At 38.2% G+C, this 6,614-nt stretch overlaps 1 long non-coding RNA gene across 1 annotated transcript; it reads left to right on the top strand.

The window, feature by feature from the left end:
- Nucleotides 1-371: 371 nt before the first annotated feature.
- Nucleotides 372-5,715, top strand: LOC105547777. The gene is made up of 2 exons (XR_001007270.1): nucleotides 372-618; nucleotides 4,410-5,715. It is a non-coding gene; the product is annotated as an uncharacterized LOC105547777 (long non-coding RNA).
- The last annotated feature ends 899 nt before the right edge of the window (nucleotides 5,716-6,614 follow it).

The raw sequence follows: 6,614 nt of genomic DNA, 5'->3' as shown, positions 1-6,614 counted from the left end.
AAAAAACTGAAGGGCACTTATCCAGTCCCTTCATTACAAAAGATGAGTAAAATGTGTTATAGGAAGGTAATGAATAGCTAGAGAATATTAGAAACATACATATTGTCTTTTCCCTTTATTAATAGATTGTGGAGTATAATGCTGATCTGCTACTAATAGATACATTGAGGTCAGATATAATCTGCATCCATACAGTCTTTTCAGAAAATATTATTCCCATCCTTTGGCAGGGGTGCTCAGTGCACTCAAGACAGATGAGAAACGTTCTTTGGGAATAATAGAGTCGTCTCCCTTAGAAATGTTTCATGTACTTCAGAGTTGCTGCCATATGGTTCCCATAAAGGTTCTGCCAAAATTCCCGTGGTTCTCACAAGAGCTCCTACCTCCTCTGTTCTTTTAATCTCCTGCTGCGGGTGGCAGACATGGGAGAGACAGGCAAGCTGCAAAGGGAAGTCGACGAAATAAAATTAAAGCCCTGCAATCGTGTTCGTGTCAATGTAGACGGGGTGCCCCCCTCGGTTTGCTCTCAGAGGTGGGTGTGAGATCCTACAGGACGGTCTGGAAGACATCCCATGGAAGGCACTTTATTTTGCCCAGAAGCTGGAGGCAAAGCAGAAGGCAAGTGTTATCTCTTAGAAGGCCTGGGCGGGGGTGGGTAGGGGGATGGTAAAGGTTTAAGGAGAAGAAGTCTTTAGGGATTTTTACTTCACAGAGGAAAGAGAGTGATACCTAGAGGCTTGTCTGAATTTGTGAAACACCATAACAACAGAAAGAGGCAACGTTTAGAAAGACTACCACTCCTGATTGTGTGTTCTGGCAGGCGGGGCAGAAACAGTCTCACTGCCCATGTGAGGATGGAAACTGGTTTCTTTTCTCCTTTACATGATTGTTCTGAGTCCCTTCTGTTTCTTGGTGAGCTATACTGTAGTCTGTCTCCCAATCCCCCACCCTAAATTCTATGTACGTAAGTGATTGACAACTTTCTTCTTTAGAAAATTGCAAATTTCTCCTGAAGGTAAATGGCAGTGTTACAGGATACACTCGTAGAGTCTGTACTTGTGGAACATATGCTCCTGCTTGCTAATTTCCGACTGCACATTAGCAAAAAAAAAAAAAAAAGATTCTTTGAGATTAATGACCAATTATTAGCTCTGACGTGGTGCTTGCTAAGTTGGATGTGGATTCATTTTGTAAACCTTGTGTGTGCATTTGTGGTTTTTATGTTTAGCAACTACTTACATGGATCACTTGTTTTTGTTTTGCTATGACTGTTCAAAGTAGGTAAGGCCAAAACAGAATTTTGGTCCCTGAAACTCATTCCAAAAATTATACTGAAGAAGTGAGATCTCTAGGTAGGTCTTGCTGAGCTTGGCAAGCCCAAGGAGGCTTATATTTTGATGTAATGTCACTTCTTTCCCAATTGTCCTTTTGTTTGACTCATCTAGAGGAGATTTAGCACACCTGTTGGAGAGCAGTGAGGTGAAATCAAGGTCACCCAGGAATAGCATCCTCACTGGTCCTCATTCTAGCCAGGGTCCATTTGTGTAAGCTCTTTGGGTGATCCTTCCCCACCTTTGTAAATGTTTGCCTCTCATGTTGCAGGTGGGCATGGGGCTTTTGCTTGATTTGTCGGAGACAGTGAATAGATTTCACTCCCCCATTTCCTTCTCCCTCTACCCTATTTGAATTGTCTCTACATGCTTGAAGATGAGGTAATTAAATTTATCTTTGAAGGATATAGAAAACAACACCACCCTCCTCCTTGCCTTCTTCTGGGAGTGAAATCCGGTAAACTACCAGGCTGTCTTGTCAAATGAGTTATTGTTTTTCAAAATCTAGCCTGAATGGCATCCTTTATAATTAAGGCTTCTGGCTTTCAGTTTAAAGTGATATTTGCCAGTAAAAGCCTGCCAAAAAATAAATAAATAAAAGCAGGCTTACCGTTAAATATTGATTTAAGCTTGGAAACTGGCTCCAAATTTTGTTATACTAGTCTTGATCTTCACGGCCTCTGGGCATCTGTTTCAATTTGGTCAAATTGAAATGGGGAGGGACAGTGCCAGGCTAACAGCAAGGTGATCCAATATAGTAGGATGAGTTGTATTTGATGAAAAAGAGCCAGGCAAAGTCATCTACAGGTCCTGGGGATAGGTGAACTGGGCTCAGATAAAATAAAAGCTGATGGGCATCTTAACCTATCCCTTGGGCTGACCTGAGCCCGTGATTACATTTTTGAAATTTAAAAAAACGTTGGGTTATCTTTGGAGGACAGAATTTTCTTTTTCTGCCTGTCTGTGTATCCTGTTATATATAAGCATTTCCTCCAACTGCTCTGGATGGGCAGTTTTCCTTATGATCCTTCCATAGTACTGGTAGGGATATAAAAAGCCCAAATGCAAGACATTTCCCTAGGAACCAAATTTCTCAATCCCTACTTTGAGTTTTTTCCTATGTAGGAAAAGGATAAGGTTCTCAGAAGAGTTTTCTCTTCCTGAGTATGTATGTTTGAGAATTGTTCTTATCCATCTCTATCTCTCACAAGAGATGGCAAACAGGAAGGGGGAGAGTTAAAAGTTCCTGAAAAAAGGGCCCTTGATGAAACTGAACTCTGTGGGTGCAAAGTGCCTGAGATCGATTAGTTTTGGCAACCCCAGTGTCTCTCATCATCTGTAAAGTTAACAAGGGCTGATAAGGGATCATGAGGCAGGGTACTGGTTTGTATTTCCAGACTCATAAATATTTCAGAAAACCATTTTTTTTTTTTTTTTTTTTTTTTTTACAATCAGATACATTAGTTTGCCAAGTATGCTGCTGGATGTTCATTCAGCACTAGTGTTTAACAAAAGCCTCGTTTTAAAATCAGAGGATGTGAGCGGGGGTGCCTCGAGGTGTGCATCACTTGTTATTGTACCTGGCTTTCAAATGCATGTCCTAATTCGAGTGAGAGAGTTGGTATTTGACCTCTAGAAACTGCTGCTGTCTACCTTGAAAAATATATTGTTATGTTCTATGGGCAAAAAAGCATCAATCTTAGCTACACCTTCATATTCTTTCTCATTCTCTAGCTCCGCCAGTGCCCTTGTGTTTCTTTGTACTTCACACTATGGACAGTAGAATCAGGCACCAAAGGGTGAATTTAATTTGGAACAAACCTCTGTCTTGATAGAACTGCCTTTACCCGGGCTCAAACACAGCAACTTGCAATTTCCTGAGGCTGTGCCTCACCTAGCGCTATCACAGACTCTAAAAATTAAGTCCAGCCTCAGCATTTCTCATAGCTAACCCAACTACAGCAAAAAAGGGGTATAGACACACAAGTCAGCCAAGTAGCAATGGTTTTCTCCCTGATGTAATCAAATGGAGTGCACGGATATCACTTGATTAACAGCTGCGGTATTAATTTCCCTTTTTGGTTGCTTGACTCACAGCAAGAATCATGTCAAGGCAGCAGAGAAGCAATTAAATTGATTTTAATCTTTGTCAGAGAAGATAACATGCCTCCTTCTCTTCTCATTTAAATAATTAAAGTTTCAGTAGGTATTATTTCTGGCTTTAAAGAAATTGGTATCTTAATGTAATAGAATCCTTGTAATTATATACTTAATGGTCCTTAATAAGTTAATCATGGTTTTTCATTTAACATGTATTTTTTACTTATTAAACTTTTATTTGTTATAGTATCTTTGCTTCAAGAAGAAGGGGGAAAACACAAAGAATGATAGATACAAAACAGTTCTGTCATTTCTTGTATTAATCCTTTCAGCATTTATTTTCTTTTTCTTTCATGCTGTCTTGGACTAAAATTTGAAGCAATTTTTTTACATTTCAGTTCATTTAAAAGAAGCCCACTTATTTTAATACCAACATATTTAATTTTAATAATGATAAAATTTGGGGCTTCTATGAAAACTTCTTTTAATAACAACATACTTAATTTTAATAATGATGGAAGTTTTTGGCTTCCGTGAAAACTTCCTTGTAGAATATCATATTACTTAAATTGTATTGAGTTCCTTTAAACTTAAAATTTCATTAAGATCTTAGAGAAATATTGGAAAAACATTGCAAATGGTTTTATTCCTCTTCAGTATTCAGTCAGACATTATATAGTTATTTTACTACTCACCCCAACATTGTGAGATGCATTTCAGAGAAAAGGAAATAGAGAAAAACAAATAGGGGCAAAATTCCTCACAGCCTTACTTGTTAGATACTGGATTTTAGCTGTAATGCATATGTAGCCTATATAATGTTGAGCATTACATAATTTAACTATATAAACCCCAGTTGCTACCAATGAGGGGAGTGACAGAGGAAGTGTTATCCTGGAGAAAGCCTACTTCTCAATGCAGATTCCTAACAAGAAATGAGCTTTTCACCAAAAGGTTTCAAAACTGCTTCCTTTTCAGGATGCTGAACACTGACTAAGAGGAGAGAGCACACATTACATGGAGACCATGGTCCCTGTACCAGAAACATTGAGAGTAGAGAGAAGCAAAGCCAGCCTCGTGGAGCTAGTCCCTTTATCCAGGGTCTTGGAGGGATACAGTCTTCTGTAGAAATTAAATAAAGACTGAATTATTCAATGGGTATTTTGAGAAGAGAGCCACTGTAGGCTTATATACTGTGAATTGCAAAATGTTATTGCCTCTGGGTGGACAGGTTTTAAAAAGACATTTTTTTTTTCCTCCTGGCATGGCTGACAAAGGGAAGGCAGGGTGTCAATCCCACCTTTCCCTTCCCTTGCCCAGTACTTCTTTATGTGCACAACCTGCACAACTGTATGTGGTTTGCAAACATGCATAAGCAAAGACTAACAGCTTCTGAAACAAACTCTGAGTCAAAGAGGGAGCATATTAATGCAGATGGCAGAGGAGGTGAGCAGCATGGGCAGACAGAAGCATCACAGAGACCGCAAGAAGAATGTGCCAGACCAGCTCCTAGTGGCCACACTGATTGAGAATTATCACCAGCTCTTTAGGATTTGGAAACTTGGAGACACATTACATGTTCTTCCTAGTTTGTTACAGAGTATATGTGTGTACTTCTGTCTCTTAACAATATTTAATTTTAAAGAATTGACATATAAAATTATATGTGTTTATCATGTATAACACAATATTTTGAAGTACAGTTCTGTGTCATAAGGATATGTTCTGAGAAATCTATCAATTTTGTCATTGCATAGACATGATAAAGTGTACTTACACAAACCCAGATGGTATAAACTACTACACACCTAGGCTACATAATGTAGCCTATTGTTCCTCAGCTATAAACCTGTATAACGTGTTACTGTACTAAATACTATAGACATTGGTGAGTATTTATGTATCAAAACATATGTAAACATAGAAAAGATGCAGTAAAAATATGGTATTACAATCTTATGAGACCACTGTAGTATATGAGGTCCATCATTGATTAAAACATTGTTATATGGTACATGACTTTATATTTGCATTGTGGAGTGGCTAAATCTAGTTAACTAACAAATGTGACACATGACATAGTTATTATTTTTTGAGGTAAGAACACAATATCCACTCTCTTAGCATTTTTCAAGAATACAGTGTATTAACTATAGTCACCATGCTGAATGGTAGATCCCTGGAACTAATTTCTCCTATCTAGGTGTAATTATGTACCCTTCCATCAACATCTTTCTAACCCCACCCCACAAACACCCCATAATAAAGCCTCTTGTAACCACCATTTTACTCCTTATTCTATGAGAATGGCCTTCTTTGTCTCTCCTTACAGTTTTTGACTTAATGTCTATTTTGCCTGATATTAATACAAGTATACTTACTCCTGCTCTCTTTTAGCTTCTACTTGAATAGACTATCTTTTTCTGTTCCTTCATTTTCAGTCTGTGTGTCTCTATAGGTAAAGTGAGTCTCCTGTAGGCAGCAGATAGTTGGGTTGGCTCTTTTTTTTTTTTTTTTTTTAAATCCATTCCAGCCACTCTATGTATTTTGATCAGAACACTTTATCCTTTTACAACCAAGGTAATTATTAGTAGATAAGGACTTACTACTGACATTTTGTTTATTGTTTTCTCATTGTGTGGTAGACTGTTGTGTGTGTTTTTTATTACAGGGTGTATCTTCAGTCATTCTCAATCAATCTTAATGCTCTTGGTTCCTACATTGCTGTCAGCATTGAGGATGTTAGAGTGCAGTGTATCAAAACCAGCATTTATCAGAAAGAAAGGATGTTTCCACAAACATTAAGGCATGGAAGAGTGTCAGTGGGGTAGGGGTGGAAAATGAAAGAATATCCTAGGCTGAGGAAATCATTGAAGCAAGAGCATGGTGTATATGAGCATGAGTTCTTTTAGAAACTATCTTAACACCTGATCAAATGTGGGTGTTTCTTGAAACTGCTGAGCTGATTATGGCATATTCTGTGTCCTGGAGGAGTTGGATGCATTCTTACATCTACCCTATTTTATCCTCATACAAATTTTATGAATTAGACTTTTAATAACTAAAAGTCACTGAAGAGAGAACCTTAAAAAAAGTACTTTAAAAAAGTACACAAGACTTAAGTTTATGCAGCTAACTCTAGGAATGCTGGGACTGGAACCCAGCTGCCTGGCAACTACCGTG

The sequence above is a fragment of the Mandrillus leucophaeus genome, unplaced genomic scaffold, assembly GCF_000951045.1.
Source record: "Mandrillus leucophaeus isolate KB7577 unplaced genomic scaffold, Mleu.le_1.0 Scaffold397, whole genome shotgun sequence".
NCBI classification, from domain to species: Eukaryota; Metazoa; Chordata; class Mammalia; order Primates; family Cercopithecidae; genus Mandrillus; species Mandrillus leucophaeus.
Note: the sequence above shows the minus strand (reverse complement) of the source record. Positions and strands in the feature narration are given on the sequence as shown.